Source organism: Oryctolagus cuniculus, chromosome 10 (genome assembly GCF_051225735.1).
Source record: "Oryctolagus cuniculus isolate XC-2025 breed Fujian yellow rabbit chromosome 10, ASM5122573v1, whole genome shotgun sequence".
Classification (NCBI taxonomy): domain Eukaryota; kingdom Metazoa; phylum Chordata; class Mammalia; order Lagomorpha; family Leporidae; genus Oryctolagus; species Oryctolagus cuniculus.
The window spans coordinates 26,693,254-26,714,639 of NC_142876.1; the positions used below are offsets into that span (position 1 = coordinate 26,693,254).

Genomic DNA, 21,386 nt, shown 5'->3' on the forward strand with positions numbered 1-21,386 from the left:
GACAAATACAATGTTTTCCCTGATATGTGGTAACAGAGTACCAAAAATATAATATATAACAGTGAAATTGACACTTTGAGATTCAATGATTATAGCCCTTGTCTCTACTGTTGAACAGTGGTTTTTTTTCTTCTTACTATTTGCTGAACTCTTTACTTAGCATAGAGGTAATCTTACGAGTAAAAAGTAAACTGAAATCACTGTAATAATTAACAATAGGAATAAATATTTCTGAGTCTTTGGTTCCAAATATAATCTTCATTTGTAATCAAAATAGAGTTCCCATGAATCATGAGAAAACCTATCATAGACATGAGATTTTCTTCTCTATTTTCAAGTTTCCTATATGAAAATTAAATATTTAAGTAGCTCAGCTACAATTTTATAATCTGTGAAAGATACGCATAGTGTGTGCGTGTGTGTGTGTGTATACACACAATAATTACAGAAAGATAAACTTGCTAAAATGCAGCACTTATCTTTGTCCTCAAGGTCATATCATCTATATGTAGGGTCTTTGTCCCTACACTGTACTATAGTCTTTGGGTTTTCATTCATTCATTGATCTTATATTCATCATATATGTATGAACACGTATGTGAAAGACTCTAGGGGCCAGCGCGGTGGTGTAGTGGGTTAAAGCCCTGGCCTGCAGTGCCAGCATCCCATATGGGCACCAGTTCTAGTCCCAGCTGCACCTCTTCCAATACAGCTCTCGGCTATGGCCTGAGAAAGCAGTAGAAGATGACCCAGGTCCTTGGGCCCCTGCACCCACATGGGAGACCTGGAATACGCTCCTGGCTTCAGCCGTTGCAGCCATCTGGGGAGTGAATCAGCAGATGGAAGACCTCTCTTTCTGGCTCTACCTCTCTCTGTAACTCTGTTTTCAATTAAATAAAATAAATCTTTTAAAAAAAAGGAAAAAAGACTCTAGTGGGTATATTTATAAGAGGTCAATTGAAATCCAATCTACAAGCCAGCGCCACAGCTCACTAGGCTAATTCTCCGTCTTGCGGCGCCAGCACACCAGGTTCTAGTCCCGGTCGGGGCACCGGAGTCTGTCCCGGTTGCCCCTTTTCCAGGCCAGCTCTCTGCTGTGGCCAGGGAGTGCAGTGGAGGATGGCCCAAGTGCTTGGGCCCTGCACCCCATGGGAGACCAGGAGAAGCACCTGGCTCCTGCCATTGGATCAGCGCGGTGCGCTGGCCACAGCGTGCCAGCCGCGGCGGCCATTGGAGGGTGAACCAACGGCAAAGGAAGACCTTTCTCTCTGTCTTTCTCACTGTCCACTCTGCCTGTCAAAAATAAATAAATAAATAAATAAAGTTCTTAGTTTAAAAAAAAAAAAGAAATCCCATCTACTAAACTTTGAATATCCATTCAGTAAGTATTGAAATTAACCCACTCCCTAGGAATGTTTTTGCATAGTTTGAGAGTACTGGTCCTTTGAGACCTGGACATTCCTAAGTACAAGATAATATGTACAATACTTACTATTGCATCCTAGGTTTTATCATTATGTCTGATTATGTCTCATATAAACATACTAGGGAATATTTTGTGAGTAAATCAGTGATCATACAATTCCAGGAAGCAGAGTTCAAGGGAATAAATCTACATAGCCTAAGGTAAGAATAATTTCAGCTCACTCACTAGGAGTTCTCTTGGGTGCCGAAACTTAAATCTTGCCTATGGTATGGTTCATTGTCATTAAGTAATTTTTATAATCTATAGTTTCTGAGGTTGGTCATTTAAGTGACCTTCTGAGGAATCATATTCTCCATTAGAAATTATTACATTAGTACTCTAAAATGTAAGTTTATTATCCAAAATCACACAGCTAGTACGGGTAAGCTTAGAATTCAAATCCAGTATGTTCTATTCAAGTGTGATGTTCCATTTCCCTCCATTTCATTTCAACTAGCTTCAGCTACTACTATATATGACCACTAGATGATGACGGAACTCTGTATGACTACTAGGGATGCTTTGACTCTGGATCCAGAAGCCACTGTGAAACGTTAACAACCTTGAACAGGTTTTTATCTGTTAAATCACAGAACATGGAAGCTGAAGGATGGACTGTCTAATGTTATCATATTCTGAGGGAAGGAAAGCAAAAAGGAGTCTGGGCACTTGTTCTTTTCTCTAGACCAGACATTTTCTCTGCTCGCAAGGTTAAAGAAAAAGGAGTAAATGAGTTCTTAGCATTGACCAAGAGAAACATGAAAGAAGTTCCTCCCACTCTACAGAAGCGGAAGTGTGGAGTTCTGATTGAACCTAATGCAACTATGAAGATGTAATGGAAGGAGACCGAATGAATAAGTCACATTATCTCCTCACGTAGGATAAAAGAGAGGTTGGGAGCTGGTTGGAGGCAATATAATCTTCAGATTAATAAGATCAGTCCAATAGATTATTTCATTTCTAGTGTAAATGCCACCAACCAGAACATTAGGTATGTCTAAGTCACAGTTTTATAGTTACATTTTCCCTTATGATAGCATAATCAGGGCTATGCATAATGTGCATCTAGCATTGAGATATTCTTCTTCTGTATTATTTAGTATTATAATCTTAAATCATTAGAGATAAACTAAAGCCACCACTCAAGAGCCATGACCTAATAGTTGACAAACCCCCTTGCCCGAAATATAAATTCCTGCTATTTTTTACTAAATATAAAGACATGCATAAAAGGAATATTGTATTTTTTTTTCTTTTTGACAGGCAGAGTGGACAGTGAGAGAGAGACAGAGAGAAAGGTCTTCCTTTTGCCGTTGGTTCACCCTCCAATGGCCGCCGCAGCTGGCACACTGCGGCCGGCGCCCCGCGCTGATCCAAAGGCAGGAGCCAGGTGCTTCTCCTGGTCTCCCATGGGGTGCAGGGCCCAAGCACTTGGGCCATCCTCCACTGCACTCCCTGGCCACAGCAGAGAGCTGGCCTGGAAAAGGGGCAACCGGGACAGAATCCGGCGCCCCGACTGGGACTAGAACCCGGTGTGCCGGCGCCGCAAGACGGAGAATTAGCCTATTGAGCTGCGGCGCCGGCCAGGAATATTGTATCTTTTATTGGGAATTTATTTTTTTCCTAAGCAACTCTAAACTACCATCATATCCAGAGATTTTATCTCCACCCCAAGATCACAACATGCATCACAAAAATCGTAAGTCAAATGCTAATCTTTCTCTTATTCTGAAAATCTTTGGAACGTTAGTGCACTGGAATAGTAAGGAAAGCATGAAACAGTAGAAATGCAAGTAGAAGAGGAAACCAAATACCCCATGGGCATAGAACAGATTCTGTTAGATGTGAAACAATCAAGGGCACCATAGTAAGAGCTACCATTTAAGGGACAGCTCCGTGATGCATTAGGTTAATCCTCCACCTGCAGTGTCGGCATCCCATATGGGTGTAGGTTCTAGTCCTGGTTTATCTTCTTCCTGTCTAGCTCTCTGCTGTGGCCTGGGAAGGCAGTAGAAGGTGGGCTAAGTCCTTGGGCCCCTGCACCCACATGAGAGACCTGGAAGAAGCTCCTGGCTTCAGATTGGCGTAGCTCCAGCCATTGCAGCCATCTGGGGAGTGAACCCATGGAAGGAACACCTTTCTCTCTGTCTCTCCCTCTCACGGTCTAACTCTACCTCTAAAATAAATAAATAAAATCTTTTTTTTTTTTTAAAAAAGAGCTAGCATTTAATGAAAACGTAGGCACAGAGAGTTCCTTACCCAGGACACTCTATGTATTAGCTTATTTTTCCTCACATTAAAACTACAGGATAATTTTATTAACACATCCACCTTCAAATGAAGAAACTGTGAGATACAGAGGTTAAATAACACCTCTTTTCACCTGTCTGGTAGAAAGCAACTATGTTTCAGAACCAAGTGATAAAATTCTAAACACTGTGTCCTTAAATAATAAGCTTAGCCATAAAGAAGCTGTATAAAATGTAAGCTTCCAATACATATAATCAACAGTTACCTACTACTTTTCTCTTTTGTTCATCCAAGTTAAATTCACTTCCAAAATGCAATGATTTGTTTTACAAATCTATTATCTATTTCTCTATGAAGATTAATTGGAGTGAGAAAAGATTCAGGATTATTTTGTAATCTTTGGTATCTAGTACTGTATGTGGCCCTCTCATGAGTACTTAACATTTATTCAATTAAATTCATTTTTTTTTTTATTTATTTGACAGACAGCGAGAGAGAGAGACAGAGAGAAAGATCTTCCTTCCGTGGGTTCACCCCCCCAAAATGGCTGCCATGGCTGGAGCTACGCCGAAGCCAGGAGCCAGGTACTTATCCTGGTCTCCCATGGGGTGCAGGGCCCAAGCACTTGGGCCATCCTCTACTGCCTTCCCGGGCCACAGCAGAGAGCTAGAGTGGAAGAGGAGCAACCGGGACTAGTACCCAATGCCCAAATGGGATGCCGGCGCTGCAGGCAGAGGATTAATCAAGTGAGCCATGGCGCTGGCCCCCCAATTAAATTCTTAACCACCTCTGAACATAAATATTTTAATGCTAATTTTTACAACTAGGACTCCATAAGAATTTTAAAAGTTTGTTTTATTTAAAGACACCTAAAAGAGTAAGAAGTCTCAGAATTAAGACATGACTTGTACACATCCAGTTAACAGCAAAGCCAAGAATAATTTCTTCTCCTGCAGACAATGAGAGGAGGGTTGGGAGGACATCAGAGCAAAGACATAGGCACCTGAGTGGTTCCAACTGGGAGCACTTGAGAAGAGACAAAACGGAGACCTGGGGAAAATGCTTGACAACTGCATGTCTTTGCCATGGAAGCAGGAAGGGAGCAGAAGGCACCGACAAGCTAGTGGGAACCCCAGTGGGAAGCAGCTGGCACAGGTTCTTCTTGAGCAGTAGCTTACATGATCATAGCCATGTTTGTCTGAATGATTGAACGTATTCAGACAGCAGCGGTCCCCAGATTTCCACTGACCCAGGCAAGCAAGATGAATGAATGATGATGAAGAACGGAACCTCCAAAGAACAGTATACAGTTTGATATGGATTCCAGAGAAAGAGCAAAACCACTACTTAGATATTATGGGATATCAGGCATCAGCTTGCCATGGATGACAACATTTTAACAACTAAAATGTACCCAACAGTTGGGGCCGGCACTGTGGCGCAGTGGGTTAATCCTCCACCTGTGGTGCCGGCATCCCATATAGGGACCAGTTCTAGTCCCAGCTGCCCCTCTTCCAATCCAGCTCTCTGCTACGGCTTGGGAAAGCAGTAGAAGATGGCCCAAGTCCTTGGGCCCCTGTACCTGTGTAGGAGACCTGGGAGAAGCTCCTGGCTCCTGGCTTCGGATTGGCATAGTGGCCAACTGGAGAGTGAACCAGATCGAAGATCTCTCTCTGCCTCCCCTTCTCTCTCTGTGTAACTCTGACTTTCAAAAAAAATAAATAAATCTTTAAAAAAAATCCCTTCTTAAAAATAAAATGTACCCGACTAAAAGGAATTGCATTAAAGGATAGTTGGAGGGGCTCCCAGACACTTGGGCCATTTAAGCACAGGCTGGATGTCTTGAATGTGGTAAAGCAAATTTCAGTATCAAGTTAGTTGTTGGACTATGTAACTTTTCAAACCTTTACAAATCAACAGTACTAATAATTTAAATTAGCTCATACTACAAAGTATGTTCAAAAGTTATCCAAGGGAATATCACTGTACTCTCTTAAATACAAAGAAAGCAAGCTCTAATCTAGGCTTGCCTTAGACCACAGGATAAAGATAATAACACATCTCACATTAGGATCTAGTGCTTAATATTTTTCATAGCACTTTCACATTTAGGATCTCTTATAACCCCTAAGAAAAGCAAAGCAAGCATTATTATTTCCAATTAGATACAAGGAGTGGGTTATTCAGTTAGCTAACAGTGGTGAACATCTCACAACACTGTAGGCATCAGGTTAGGAACTAAGAGATACGAAAGTGGAAAAAATGGTTGTAGACTTTGCCTCCCAAAGCAATCTAGGTGAGATGAAAATACTACAAACTGACCACAGATTCCTGTGACCTAACGACAGTTTAACTTGGATTGCCACTCAGATTAGAAGCTGGATGATAGGCAAGAGTGGAAAAAAAATGGAAACTTAGGAGCTGTAAGTAGGGGAAATAATGTCTTGGAATAGAGCAGAAGTGGCGATGGTGAGAGGTGGTTAAATTCTGGATTTATCATGAAGGTAGAAATAGAAGGATGCTGGTTAAATGAATATGTTAATATAAATCTCTCTTGTTGCTTAATATCCTATATCATTCACCTTGGGCAAGTCATTTAACTCTATACATCACGCTCAATGTTTTAAAATTGGGAAACATATAACACTTGCAAATTTAGTTGTACCTTTTCCAGAATAGCACTGTTTAAGTACTATCTTTGAATGTTCTTCTTATTGTATTTGGGACATGAGGACATTGGGATTATTTTGATAACACAGGTCCTACTTCCTAGGGATTGATGAAGCCTTGCCTATTTAGAAAGAAGTTAACACCTCCCACCACTGTGCACATAGCACTTTGAGGCACACAATTACACACAGAGCTCACTACATGCTTTTGGCACTAAGGTTGCACGCTCTCATCTAAATGTGTGTTTGTAATACTCACAGGATCCCTGGGAGGTAAATTGGCTCAGAGGCTGGGGTAATGAGACATGAAAGGCTGGCGTACGGTCACTGAGATCTCAGTGGGAAATGGCTTTAGTCTCATGCTCAGCCCTACCCTGTCTTAGTCATTCAGTAGCTCTTTTCCTAAAATGCTCCAAAAAATATTCACGGAAAGGGCCAGATGGATTCTTCAAAATTGACATTTTGGGGCTGAAATGTAACTGAGAGACAGTTTTCACATTCTGCAAGATGAGGGGGCATTGGAGTTGACAATTGTAAAATGCTTTGCTGGTAGCAGTTTGCTTTCTATGCAATTAGAAAATTGTTTTTATTGTTGCAAGTGAGATTTACAATCTGTACTTCTGAATACAATTTCAAAAAAATTTATGCAGGCCCCAGTGCAATTCAGAACTCATGTTAGCAAACTGGCAGGTGGAGTTCTTCACTGGCCAGTTGATTTTCTCTTCTTTCTCCTTCTGTGAAAGTTCCTCAGGAAAATATGTTCTCAATAAAACCTTTATCCAAACTACAAATTCATTGAAATTTGTGCTCAGTATTTTCCCTCCAATCTGCCCTCCCTGTGTCTCATCTTCATTCCAGCATTCTGCATGGATTCCTGGGTTGCCATCCTAGGATAAACCCCTAAGCATATCCACAAAATGTCCTTGCCAGGTGCATGTGGTTGTTAAAATAGGGGTCTAGACAAAGCAATCCTGAACTCAAAAGAATCTAATGTTCAAAGGAGTGTTGAACAGAGTTCCCCCAAATCAATGTCTGCTTGGAATCTCAGAAAGTGGCCACTTTTAGATATGGGATCTTTGCATGTCTAATCAGTTAAGGATTTCAACATAAAAGTTGTCGTGCGTTGGGGGTGGGTGCTGATTCCAATGGCTTATGTCTTCATACAAAGAGAGGAAACAGAATAAAGTGTGTAAAGACAGAGAAAAAAGACTGGAATTGTGCTGCCACAAGCCAAGGGATACTTGGGAGTCCCCAAAAGCTTGAAAAGGCAAGTGAGGATTCTTTCCTAGTGTCTTTAAAGGCACAAAGCCATACCATCACCCTGGTTTTGGAATTTTCATCTTGTAAAATCCTGCTAGGATAAATTTTTACAGTTTTAAGTAAAAAAGTCTGTGGCTATTTATTATCACATCCCTAAAAGATAAACACAGTGGGATTCAAGGTAAAAGGGAAAGAAAGGCAGTTGACCTTCACTCAGCCAATAAATTCACATCACTTTGGGGACAATCTGATAGTTCTGGGTAATGATACAGTCTCTATTGGCATAATCTCTAAATGGAATCTTAGCCTTTGGGAAAAAAACATTCATATTCTCTAGTTTGTTCAATCAAAAGATTAAAGAAGAGATTACATGCTTAACCCCTAGAACAAATACTTGTACATTTTAAGTTCTCAAAAAATGTTAGGTAACTTTTTGAGACTGGACACTGACCTTCCAAGTACATGTTTTCTATCATCTTATTTGAAAATGAAATGTGTTTGTGTGTGTGTGAGCATTCTTTTGTCTTGAAGAGGTAAGATCTTTCTCTCTGGCCCCTCAAATCATGGTCATTAAAGAATAGACAATAAGTAAGGGAGAAATTCTCTGAGAACAGAATCAAGAACCTGCAGATTTGCTCAATAAAGCCTTATGCCTCCTCTCTGAAGACACTGGGCTACCCTCTTGCTCCTCTCTGCCTTCCAGGTCAGTTTCAACGCAAGCAGCAGCTCAAAGTTTAGGTGGATCTACAAAGCCTCAACTCTGTAATGCTTAACTTGCCAAAAGTAATGAGAGTCATGTATGATATATATTAATATTTAATAGTATATATATGTGTATATATATATATATATTCCTGTTGGTCAGAAGTGTTCATTTTAACATTTATTATTTGAAAATAATTATCTGGGTAAATTTTCAAGAACAACAATGAAAATAAGCAAACCAACATAAATCAGTATAAAAGTACTAAGAGTCCATGCAAACTCTGAGGTCAAAATTCCAGTTAAGTTGTAAGGAGAAAGATCAGGGAAACCAGTTAGGCAGGAAAAAAGTAAGAGAAGAGAGCCTATATTGGTAGCAGGACTGCCTTGGACTTCCCAATCAATAATGTGTTACAAATATATCTCCAGGACCAGAACTGCATCCAGACTGTGGTCTTGGTAGAGATAGTCTATCGCTCTTTTTGTCTGGAAGAAGGTCCTGTTCACCACTCCAGTGTGGGGCTTTGGACATCCCCAAAGGAACATTTCTTGAATTGCTATGGTGAGTAACTATGGGAGTGGCAACAAAGGGAACAATGGACATGGGCCCAACGATGCTGATTCTATCCAATACTAACCATCACTTTCCTCCAACAGAACATTTCATTCCTTCCTGTTGTAGAGCTCACTTATCCAGCAGCTATTGATTGGGGTTTTTAAGATTTATTTTATTTGAAAGGCAGAGTTACATAAAAGAGCAAAGAGAAGAAAGAGAATGAGAAGGAATCTCCCGTCTGCTGGTTCACTTCCCAAATGGCTTCAATAGCTAGGGCTGGGCCAGGTGCTTCCTCCAGGTCTCTGATGTGGGTACAGTGGCCCAACCACTTGGGCCATCTTCTACTACTTTCCCTGACCATTAGAAGATAGGTGGATCAGAAGTGGAGCAGCCAGGACACAAGTTGACTCACATATGGGATGCTGGAATCGCAGGTGGCAGTTCAACTCACTACCAACACTGGCCCCACTATGAGAATTTTGTAGCAAGATGGTACAAAGTAGCACTGATGGCTCAAAGGTCTTTAAAATGATATATTGTTCCTGATTGCCCCACTGAGGACCATACTGAGCAGATGTCTGAGTCCCTGCTGTTTCCTGTGTCTTCAGAGTTGTGTAGTCAGTGGTATGGCCTTGGGGTATGGCTCCTATCTTCAGCCAGAGCTCTGCCTCACATAACTCCATCTTGCCATATCCTATTAATCATAACTGATAAGAGATCTGCTGAAATTGCTCCAAAGGCCAGATGGAACATCTGCAGCTAGCAAAAACCTCTATATTAGGGCTTAGCCAACTGGGGATTGGCCCTGGGCTTGGCAGCATGGATAGTTCTTTCTTCAACAAGCTTAACTGAGTGAAGTCCACATATATAGTACTAATAATTAGCCTCTCTCTGCTCTTCAAAGACAAAGGCAACTATTTATCTTCTCCACATACACCATGACTACTTTTCACGTGTAAAGCTGCCCTTGGTGGTCACTTGAGTCCAAGAAATACATAGTAAAGAGCCTTCCATCCAACCAACATCCAACTATCAGAGGCACTTACGGTAGTCCAGGATCTGAACAACTCTACAAGGCTGCATCTCATCAGTCCGGTGTAGTACAAGGCATGTCAAGCTCACTGTCCCCATGGGACCCCTGAAAGCAATGCAGAGCACAAGGACACTTTTCCCAGGACTCTAACACAGGGGGGAAGAGGAAAAAAGATGTTTTTTTAGATGGAAGCGAACAGCTGACATCCATTGCCCTGCCAGCTTTAATGGCTCCCTTAGCTTATTTCACCTTTTTCAGTTCTGAAACACTGCACAGATTTAATTTGCCTTTGAATTTCTGGGTACTGAAAAATTCAGGGCCGGACGTGTGACCAGATCTACCCAGTAGGCAGATGGTGCGAGCAAGGCTTCCCCGAGTTATTGATGATTCAGAGAGGCACTTCTCCCCGGGCCAATTCTGATGCTGGGGAAACTGAAGTCGCAGAGGCATCCTCGTCAGCAGAGCAGTGTATTCTTTGCATCAGGTTTGTAATTCAGAGCATCATTGGACAACACTCCTCGGGCCATCTACTTGCAATTTATTGGGCAAACCCAGCTTCACACACTTGCCTCCTCCTCTGCCATGGCAGGGACCCAAAGACACAGACCAAGTTCTCCTGCTGCAAACAGCCTGTCAGGTTTCAATCTTGCACTTTTGGTTGAAAGGTACAAAAGCAATACTCAGAAAAGTGAAGACGGCTTGTCGGGTGGGACCCAGGATGTTCATTCCTGTTAAGTTTTCACTGCATCGTGATGAACTAGTTACAAGTAGCTTATCTGCTTATTAAAGCAGATTATGGGCCAGCGCCACAGCTCACTAGGCTAATCCTCCACCTGCGGCGCTGGCACCCCAGGTACTAGTCCCGGTTGGGGCGCCGGATTCTGTCCTGGTTGCTCCTCTTCCAGTCCAGCTCTCTGCTGTGTCCCAGGAAGGCAGTGGGAGATGGCCCTGCACCCACATGGGAGACCAGGAGGAAGTACCTGGCTCCTGGCTCCGGATCGGCCTTGCGTGCTGGCCATAGCAGCCATTTAAGGGGTGACCCAACAGAAGGAAGACCTTTCTCCTCTCTGTCTCTGTCTAGCCTTGCCTGTCCAAAAAAAAAAAAATCTATTAAAAAATAAAAATAAATAAAGCAGATTACGAGGTACCTCTCAGAAGGGATATTTTCAGCTATAAAGCATGAGTGTGATATGCTGCATATTTCACATGATTCCTAGAACTGACCTCATCCCACCATCAGAGTGGGATGGTGTCTGAATGTCAATTATTGTTTGAACTCTGTGAGCTTTTCCCTGTGCCATACTCTGAGACCAGGAACAAGAAGTACTGGCTCATTTACACCGTGCCTAGGATATGTTAGCACTCAAAGTTGTGATGGCTAAAAAAATAAATGTACTAGTGACTAAATAACAGCCTGGTAAGTGTGGACTGGAATGCAGAGTTAGATTTTGGCTGCTGCTTTGTTGTTATTGTTGTTATTTTTTCAGCTTTATTTTTAATGAGTTTGTTTTGCTTCATATAGGTGATCCTTGGGCAAAACTGCATCACATTGCAAAGTCTTTAAGTTTGGGAGGGGCAAAGGCTACAGAACTGAAGTCTACCTGATTTTTTTCCTCCAGGAGAAGTTTGAGGTGTTCTCTCAAACTGACCTCCCCTTGAGAATACATCTAAAAACAGTTACTCCATGAGGATCCAGCAGAACCCAGATGCCCTCACAGCTGTGCTTCACCAAAACACCATGACCAGCTCGCTGCTTCTCCCAGTAAAGCAAGGATTGCTCCTATATCCCTTTGTCAAATGCCAGGGGACCGTATTCCTTGAAATCCAACTTGCACCTTTCCTTGCTGCCACCCTGTATATGGCCCCAGGCCAGCAATACTATAAAACATCATCAAGCTCACCTTTCTTAGAGCTTAGCATTGTTTTCCTAACTTCGTTCAGAAGATTCTCTGGCCAGAAAAATCTTTGTAGGTCAAGTTCTTCATAAGAGATGGATGTTCTGACAGCCCCTAGGCCAGTCCAGATGTGGCCCAGCTGTTCCTCCAAATGCACAGCTGGCTGGTGGCCCCAAGCTATCTGCTGGGATCAGAGGGGAACAGTGTGTGTGACAGAGTGAGGAGCACGGGCAGCGGGTTAATTACATTCTGACTCTTGCCCAGGGGTGTGCAGTGCTCTCCTGGCAGGGCAGCGGGAAATGCCATCTTAGAATCACCTGGGGTTTCCAGGCCAGCCCCGCTGGGCAACTTGACATGAGGTTGATGGAAAACACAGTTTCTTTGGGGAGGAAGCAACAGGGAAAATAGGAGAGAGATGGAAATAGGTGAGTAAAATTAGGAAGGTAAGAGGAAAGAATTCAACATTGATCAGCCTTCTTTTCTTGTTCATTCACCCAGCCTTACATGAGGCTCCAGGGGTATCCCCCTCCAAAACACTTACCTGGGGAAAAATACCTGCCAAGTTACAGTAAGGGGTACTCTGTTAACTAACACAAGACATTGCCTTTTAACCTTCCTCTCATTGACATGAAATTGTGGCTGTCTCCAGTTAGTGCTTTCACAGACAGCCAACTGTCACTTATCAAGACACATTCTGGGAAATGCACCATTAAGTGGCTTTTGTCATTGTGTGACCATCACGGCAATTCTACAAACACAGATGGTGCAGGTAAGTTACTCTGCGTGGCTACTTGTTACACTCAAGACGTGGTAACTTCAGATATATGGGGCTACTGCCAGCATAGCTTGGCATACTGAGCCACAGTCTACTTTCTCATATATAAGGAGCACAGTCTAAAATAACAGTAAATAATATACTAAGTACCTAAACCAGTACTCTAGCTACTTACTATCATATCAACTATTGAATACTGTACATAATTCACCTCCTAAAGTTTTATCCAGCTGGCATAGCAGATGAATACCAGACTCCCCTCAAATTTACAAGTGAGGTATCAAGGAATTTTGATAGTATATGGTCAGAATGAAATATGAGTTTTTCAACTCCATTGTAATATTAGGGGATTGTTCCTATATACGTGGCCTATTGTTGACAGAAAGTTGTTACACAGCTTCATTAGATCCTCCCAGGAACCCATTAGGTCCTCCCAACAACCCTGCAGAACAGAGAGCAAGAGCTTGCTCTAGGGATGGGTGTGTGGCACAGCAGTTAAGATGCCACTCTAAGCCGGCGCCACAGCTCACTAGGCTAATCCTCCACCTTGCGGCACCGGCACACCGGGTTCTAGTCCCGGTCGGGGCGCCAGATTCTGTCCCGGTTGCCCCTCTTCCAGTCCAGCTCTCTGCTGTGGCCCGGGAGTGCAGTGGAGGATGGCCCAAGTGCTTGGGCCCTGCACCCCATGGGAGACCAGGAGGAAGTACCTGGCTCCTGCCTTCGGATCAGCGTGGTGCGCTGGTCGCAGCGCGCTGGCTGCGGCTGCCATTGGAGGGTGAACCAACAGCAAAGGAAGTCCTTTCTCTCTGCCTCTCTCTCTCACTGGCCACTCTGCCTGTCAAAAAAACCAAAAATGCCACTCTAGATTCCTGCATTTTCTATCACAGTGCCTGTGCTGGAATCTAGTCCCAATCCCAGTTTTTTTTTGTTTTTGTTTTTGTTTGTTTGTTTGTTTTTTGGACAAGTAGAGTTAGACAGTGAGAGAGAGACAGAGACAGAGAGAAAGGTCTTCCTTCCATTGGTTCACCCCCCCCAAAAATGGCCTCCATGGTCGGTGCACTGCGCCGATCCAAAGCCAAGAGCCAGGTGCTTCCTCCTGGTCTCCCATGCGGGTGCAGGGCCCAAGCACTTGGGCCATCCTCCACTGCCTTCCTGGGCCACAGCAGAGAGCTGGACTGGAAGAGGAGCAACCGGGACAGAATCCAGTACCCCACCTGGGACTAGAACCTGGGGTACCAGTGCCACAGGCAGAGGATTAGCCTAGTGAGACATGGTGCCAGCCCAGCTTCCTTCTAATGTGCACCCTGGGGTAGAGCAGGTGATGGCTCAAGTAAGTGGATCCATGCTACCCACATGCAAGATCCAGACTGAGTTCCTGGCTCCTGGTTTTGTCTTGGTCCAGTCCAGGCTGTTGTGTGTTTCTGGGGAAGTGAATCAGTGGCTAAAAGATTCTCTTTCTCTCCTACTTTCCAACACACAAAAACAAATTTTAAAAATTTATTTCACAAAAATATTTGTCTTCATTTTAAAGAGAGGGAAACTGGGATTCACAAGTTTAAGTCTTCACCCAAGATCACACAGCAGTGGCAGGACAAGGAATAAAACACAGGTTTCCTGGCCCAGAGTGGACCAGTTTATGTGATGGTTATAGATGAAGAGGGGATTATACAATCAAGATGAGGTGTTATTTATTTTGCTGACTTCAGCCATCAAAATACCTGCTAAGTCATTTGTAGCCTTGGGAAGGGTTGAGGTAGCCATCCTTTCTGCACCTTCCCACACTGATCACTTTATTAATAACAATGGCCTGCAAGGTCATCTTGCAGGGAAATAAACTTCTTTATCAAAGTCTTAAGCAAAGGACAAGACAAGATATTCCAAGAGAATGCAGTGAGGCTACACCGAGATCAGCAAAGACTCAAAAGATACGAAGCCAGGGGAGGGTCCTGTTCAGAGGGAGGGGAAATGCCACCACAGAATCTGGGTGTTTTGCCTGTGATCAGTGAGCAGCCATGCTGGGGAGAGCATCAGAGCACACCTTGGTCCTTTCCGCTGCCCCATCCCCAGAGCAGTGGGTATGTACCACCACTCACATTCCTGTATGGAGGCTTAATTCCTTAGAGAGGGTAAGTGACTTGTTTGGGAGCATCCAGCATAACATTAGCATTACATATAAGGTTCTTTTTTTTTCCATAAATATTATATTTAAATTATCTGTCTGCCCAGTGGTAAATCAATGTGTTTAACATCACTACCTGTACCAGGCTGTCTCCAGAGGTATGAGATCATGAGATCTCACTGGAGTCAAAATAACTAGACTTCAATTAGCTGCAGGCCTGTGGGTCAAGTACATCCACCTATGGACCCCAGCATCATAATGTGTAAGATGATTGGACTGAACTTCAAAGACCTCTCCCAGCTCTAACAGTCAATGGTCCCATTGTATCTTGTCCCTGCACTCCCACCCACCTACAGAGAGCACAGCAAGAAATAATCCTCTTTTCCAAGCAACTGCTCACCACCCCCTCCGTGGGCAGCCCCACCCCAGTGCTTCTATGGACAGGAGGCCTTTTGCTCTGGGAGATGCAGCATCTGCCTCCCCTCTGCCCCCTACCCCCATCTCTCTGCTTTTCCTATCCACACCTGTCTCTAGGCCTTAGCTTCCCGGGTCACAGTGGGAAACTCCCACTCACCAGCTGGTTAGGTTTTATTTTTGAGAAAGGAGAACAGCTGGGTGATTTTAAAGCTGGAACTTAAGATCTACTTAACTAGTCAACTCCAGTTGTCAGGCCCCAGAGCCGCATTTAAGGACAGGAGTCGTGGATGTGACATGAAAGCAAAGAGACCCAGATGCTTTGTCCGTCCCAGCAGGAGAGATTGCATGCTTTATGAGATTTTCCCAAAGAACTTCTGCTGGGTTGCTTTGGTCTTATTCTTCTCTTTATAAAAGGTATTCAGCAGTGTCTGGTCTTTTGAGCCTTTTGGCTTACAGAAAAAGAGGGTCAGCAAGTTAACAAATTAGACATGTTCCACCTGGCCCGGCCTTCTAAAGCTAATTTTACTTGGTCTTAGCCTAACCCATCCCCATATCTGATATGTATCTAAATGATGGAAAGCTCTGCTCAAACTCATACAATATTTTATAGCAGAGTAAAACAGATCTAATAGATCCATTTCTCATTAAAAAGGTCAATGCTGAGAACATTTGATGCTATATAACTATCTGATTCAATTTACCAGGTCAAACCTGACTAATCCTGTCTTCTGATTGAGGTGAATTCACTTCCTCTGGGGGGAAAAAAAAAAAAATTTCCAACAAGCTGGCAGATTAAGTACTCTAAATCTAACTTTTTATAAGACATTACCACAATGTTGATCCAACCCAACTCATGCACTAAACGAAACTAAGGAAAAATCCCACACCACAAAATGACACTGGGAAGCCATAAACAATGAAATCTAAATCCTATTAGAAACTGGACAGTATCTTCAAAGAGCAGAATGAGAGAGGATATCCTTGGAGGCAAATGCATTCAAAATCCACATATTCTGAATCCTCCACTGCTATAGGTGAAACAAAAGGAGAGCGTACATTTTTCAAACTTTGCTTGGGACCAGCAGATTAACACAAATAATATAACAATGCAAAGTTCACTAGATTCTGAGTCAGAACTGGGCTCTATTTTCATTTCCGTCCGTCTACCATAGGATGCTAGGAAAAATCCCTTCCCTGCTTTGGGCCCTAATTACTTCAGCTTTATTCTTTGGGTATAAATAGAGTGTATTTTTTATAGGCATACTTCTGTTGGCCCTAAGTGTTAGCTCTCTATACTCATATTCACAGTCATAATCAACCAGTGAACCCCCAAAGTCATCTCTGGGAATGCTTTCTGGTCTCCCATGTTAGAGTGCCAGTTTCAGAAATGGGAATTTTTTCCTTTTAGCCATTTTTAATGTATAATTCTCAGTATTTTTTTTCTGGGTGAACTGGTACAATACTCAGTACAGGATTTCCTGCATGTTCTCCAAGTATCTGCATTTTTCTTTTTGGGAATAGATAAGATTGCACAGAATTAGGTGTGTTCTTATGACACGCATGAGTTAATGAAATATGAGAAGTGATGACAGAGCTGGATCACACTTATCTACAACTTTCCAATATACCACTGTACCGTAGGCAGCAGCTACTCCATCCCCATGAGTCCAGAAGTTAAAACAGAAAAGAGACTCTAGCCAATCAGCATTTCACAAAGAATAGTCTGGTAAAGCTACTGAGGTGTGAATGACACAACTCCACTTCAAAGATGATCATTCAGGTTTGGCTCTAAGAAGTCAAGTAAGGTATGGGCAAGAAGTGTATTCAAATATTCCAGACACTGGCCATAAAAATATGGGGTTGTTAATAGAGTGTGCTATTTACCTCTTTATAACATTTCCCATGTAGTAACTTGGAGAAAGTCTTTGGGCTTTAAAGTGTTTAAAACTCAGGGTTGAATGAAGGAATAATGAAAATTATACAGAAACCAGATAGTGAAAGCATAGCTCAGTCACAAAAGTTGTGTTTAGAGACAAAGGAACTGAGTCTAAGATGCCCAAGAGGCAAATTCCCCAGGGATGCCCCATCTGAGAGCCTAGATTAAAAAACCAAAACAAAAAGCATTCATTCTGGATTTGTTTCACTGTTATAGTCTGCTTGGCCTGTGGCTTTCCCACGTCTCAGTCAAGTGGTCATAATTTTTGTTGCTTTGTGTCAGCTGTAACCCACTGAGCAGTCTTGGACAGCAGCCATGCGTAGAGCCAACTAAAAGGGGGCAGCAAACTCATCAGGAGATGTGTTGATTACTAAGCATTTTTATCTATATTCCGTGTTTCCTAACAATGCAACAGCATCAATTCTCCTCCACTAGTGTAAACACTATTAATTGCCATACATTAAGCAAAGAAACACCATTAATTCCTGAAGTCAAAACAAAGGGAGCAACAAGATGTAGAGACACTGCTTTCCTTGCCAAAGTCACATCCAAGGACAATGAAGAAATGTTGTCAGCTACTTCCTAGTTGCGTGCTTTCCCATCTGTGGCCCACTTCATATTTACCAACCTAAGGATCCATAAGGGTGTTATGATACAGTCTGTGAGAAGAAAACTTGGGGCATGTCTCTAACTGGTATTTTTGCAACAGACAAATGTCATTAGCACCAAGTTCAACCACCTACAAGATCGGGACAGTCTCTGAGTTGCAGATTCCCCCACCTGCTTCCAATGGAGCATGGAAAGTTTGACTGTTACAGCATGGGTCTTCAGCTCAAATTAAAGTTCTGCATGCCAAAAATGAGAACCCTGTGAGGGCTGTGGAAAGAAAACTTGGTCAATTATTCCAGTCATCTGGAAAGCTGTTGAAACCCTTGATGCCCATGCCACATTCCAGACCAATTGCTCTGAATTTATGGTAGCATTACACAGGAATCTATCCTGCTTAGGAGTTACTTGCTTATTTAGTATTTGAAAGGCAAAGTAATAAGGAGAGAATCTTCCATCCACTGGTTCACTCCCCCAGTGGCTACAGAGATCCTGGCTGGCCCAGGCTGAAGCCAGGAGCTTGGTACTCCATCCTAGTCTTCCACATGAGTGGCAGAGATCCAAGCACTCAAGCCACCTTACACTGCTTTCCCAGGTGAATTGGCAGGGAGCTGGATTGGAAGCAGAGAACCTGGAACTTGAACCAGTCCTTAGATATGAGATGGTAGCATTGCAAGCAATGGATTAAACAGCTATGCCACAATGCTGGCCCTTGGGAGCTTATCATTTAATCCTTCACCATGTAATTTTTTTAAAGAAAATTTAATTCTGGGTCCTCTCCCAGAGCATCAGGATTTTCAAAAGTTCTACAGGTAATACTAATGTGCAACTATGATTGAGAATGACTCCTATAGGAGTCTTTATAAATCAGTACTTAAAAAGTTTGTGGAAATGGAATATAAAGTTTATTCGTGGAGAAAGCATTGTGGCACAGTGAGTTAAGCTGCCATTTGGGACACCTACAACTCATGTCTGTGTGCCTTGGGTTGAATCCCCACTTGGCTTCCAATCCAATTTCCTGCTAACGTGCATGCTGGGGAGCAGCAGATAATGGCTAAAATAGTTAGATCCCTACCACCCATGGGGGAGACCTCTTTGGAGTTCCTGGATCCTACCACTGGTCTGGCGCAGCACTGGCTGTTGCAAGCAACTGGGGAGTGAATTTCAATCTGTGTCTTGTCTATCAGCCTCTGTCTCTTTCTGTCTCTCGCTGGCTTGCTCTTGATCACTCTTTCTCTCTCTGCCAGTCTGCCTTAAAATTGAACTTTTTAAAATAATGTTATTTTCGTGCAAATAATTTTGGATATCTGTGAATTTTTCGAAGAACCTTCATATCTATCCAGAGCACTTAGAAAAGTTGGAAGAGCTCTCTACAACTCTTGCTTCCTGAAGATAAGGGATCAAAAGCCCTTGAAGTGGTCATCAAAGGAAAATATTAGGATAAATTCTTAGATTTATTATTTCAAACATAGATGAGCATGGGTAAAAACATGAAGAAGCCCAAGGGGTAGAATAAATAAGAGACCAAAATCTGGAGATTAGACTGCAATTCAAGCACTATTTTAAAGCATCTTAAGTGTGAAGGAGCAACAAGAACACACAGTTTAGGTGGAAGTGTAAAACAGTGGGGCCATTTTGGTAAACAATTTGGTACTTAGTTTAAAACTTAGATGTGTATGTAGGGATGATTCAGCATATGCAAGTCAATAAATGTGATACATCACATTAACAAATTGAGGAATAAAAACCCTAAGATCATCTCAATAGATGCAGAGAAAGCATTTGATAAAACACAACATCCTTTCATTATAAATATTCTTAAACAAATAGGGTATAGAAGGAACATTCCTTAGCACAATCAAGGCAATAAATGACAACCCTACAACCAGCATCATACTGAATGGAGAAAAGATGGAAGCATTTCTACTAATCCAGAACCAGACAAGGATGCCAACTCTCACCAGTTCTATTCAATATAGTTCTGGAAGTCTTAGCCAGAGTCACTAGGTAAGAAAAGAAGTCAATGGCATATAAATTGGAAAGCAGGAAGACAAATTATCCCTGCTTGTAGATGACATGATCCTATATATGGGGAACCAAAAGACTCCACTAAAACTATTAGAACTCATAGAGTTTGGTAAAGTTGCAAGATGCAAAAGTCAACACACAAAAATCAATAGTCTTTGTATACACAAACAATACCATAGCTGAGAAAGAACTTTTAAGATTAGTCCCATTCATAATAGCTAAAAAAAATTTAAAAATACCTTGGGATAAATATAACCAAGAACATAAAAATCTCTATGATGCAAATTACAAGACATTAAAGAAAGAAGCAGAGATACAAAATTAGAAAAATCTTCCATGTTCATGGACTGGAAGAATTAATATCATTAAATGCCCATACTACCTAAAGCAATTTACAGATTTAATGTGATCCCAATCAAAGTACCAATGACATTCTCAGATCCAGAAAAAGTCATGCTACAATTCATATGGTGTGGGGAAATTAGTTACACGAGGCAATTCAAAGATGGCACCAAAAGGAAGTAAGGTGGGTGGAACTCAAAGTTGTTTACCACCAAAGCTAACTGGCTGCACAACATCAGGGGAAGTGAGGACAACTGATGATGAGTGTATAGACATATGGCTAGTCCTATAGAAATTGCACCATGAAATGACCCTTTAAGTGATTGGTTGGTGCTTATATCCTGCCCCAATGACTCTGCAGTTTTGTGCTTTAAAGGCTCTGTTACACGCAAAATAAACGAGTCCCTGCTTGACTTGGCTCCCCGCTGTGTCTGATTGTCTCCGGAATCCAGAGGCTGGGGAACGGGCGAGCGGCACACTTACCTGTCCTCGGGCCCAGTCCATCCTCGTATGGGTGGACTAAGACCCTGAAATATGGGAACACAAGGGACCCATATTAGTTAAGGCATTCCTATACAACAAAATCAACACCAGTGGGATAACAATAGCAGATTTCAAGACATTCTACAGGACAGTTATCATCAAAACAGCTGCCTGGTACTGGTTAAAAAAAAAAACGGAAAATAGACATGTAGACTAATGGAATAGAATACAAACCCCAAAAGTCAAAAGTGTATCTACAACCAACTAATTTTTGACAAATATGCTAAAATCAATTCCTAGAGAAAGACAGTCTCTAACAAATGGTACTGGGATCTTTGGATCTCCATGAACAGAAGTATGAAACAAGATTCCTATCTAACACATTATGCAAAAATCAACTCACAATGGTTCGATGATCTACATCTATGACCTGATACCATCAAATTACTAGAGGAGACATTGAAGAAATGCTGTAAGACATTGGCATAGGTAAAGAATTCTTGGCAATTAAAGAAAAAATAGACAAATATGATTACCTCAAGCTAAAAAGCTTCTGTACTACAAAGAAAAAACACTCAACAAAGTGAAGAAGCAACCAAGAGAATGGGAGAAAATATTTGCAAACTATTTTTATTGATAAAGAATTAATATCCAGAATATATAAAGAGTTCAAGAAAATCAACAACAACAAAACAACCAACCCAGTCAAGAAATGGGCAAAAGACTTTAACAGGTTGTTTTCGAAAAAGGAAATTTAAATAGCCAACAGAAACATGAAAAAATGCACAGGATCACTAGCCATCAGATAAATGCAGATCAAAACCAAAATGAGGTTTCATCTCACCCCAGT

At 42.1% G+C, this 21,386-nt stretch overlaps 1 long non-coding RNA gene across 11 annotated transcripts in view; it reads right to left on the reverse strand.

Annotated features, from left to right (window-relative positions):
• Positions 1-21,386, reverse strand: part of LOC149123713 (uncharacterized) — a 593,545-nt gene that overhangs the window by 475,582 nt on the left and 96,577 nt on the right. For 8 of the 11 annotated variants that reach the window (XR_016214009.1, XR_016214007.1, XR_016214002.1 and 5 more), the window contains exons 2-3: positions 11,837-12,011; positions 9,949-10,079 (exon numbers count right to left, since the gene is read on the reverse strand). The exons of 1 other annotated variant lie outside the window; for it this stretch is intronic. This is a non-coding gene — a long non-coding RNA (uncharacterized LOC149123713). Of the gene's footprint in view, positions 1-9,948; positions 10,080-11,836; positions 12,015-21,386 lie in introns of all 11 variants that reach the window. 2 more of the 11 variants (XR_016214013.1, XR_016214004.1) reach the window with 2 other exon arrangements.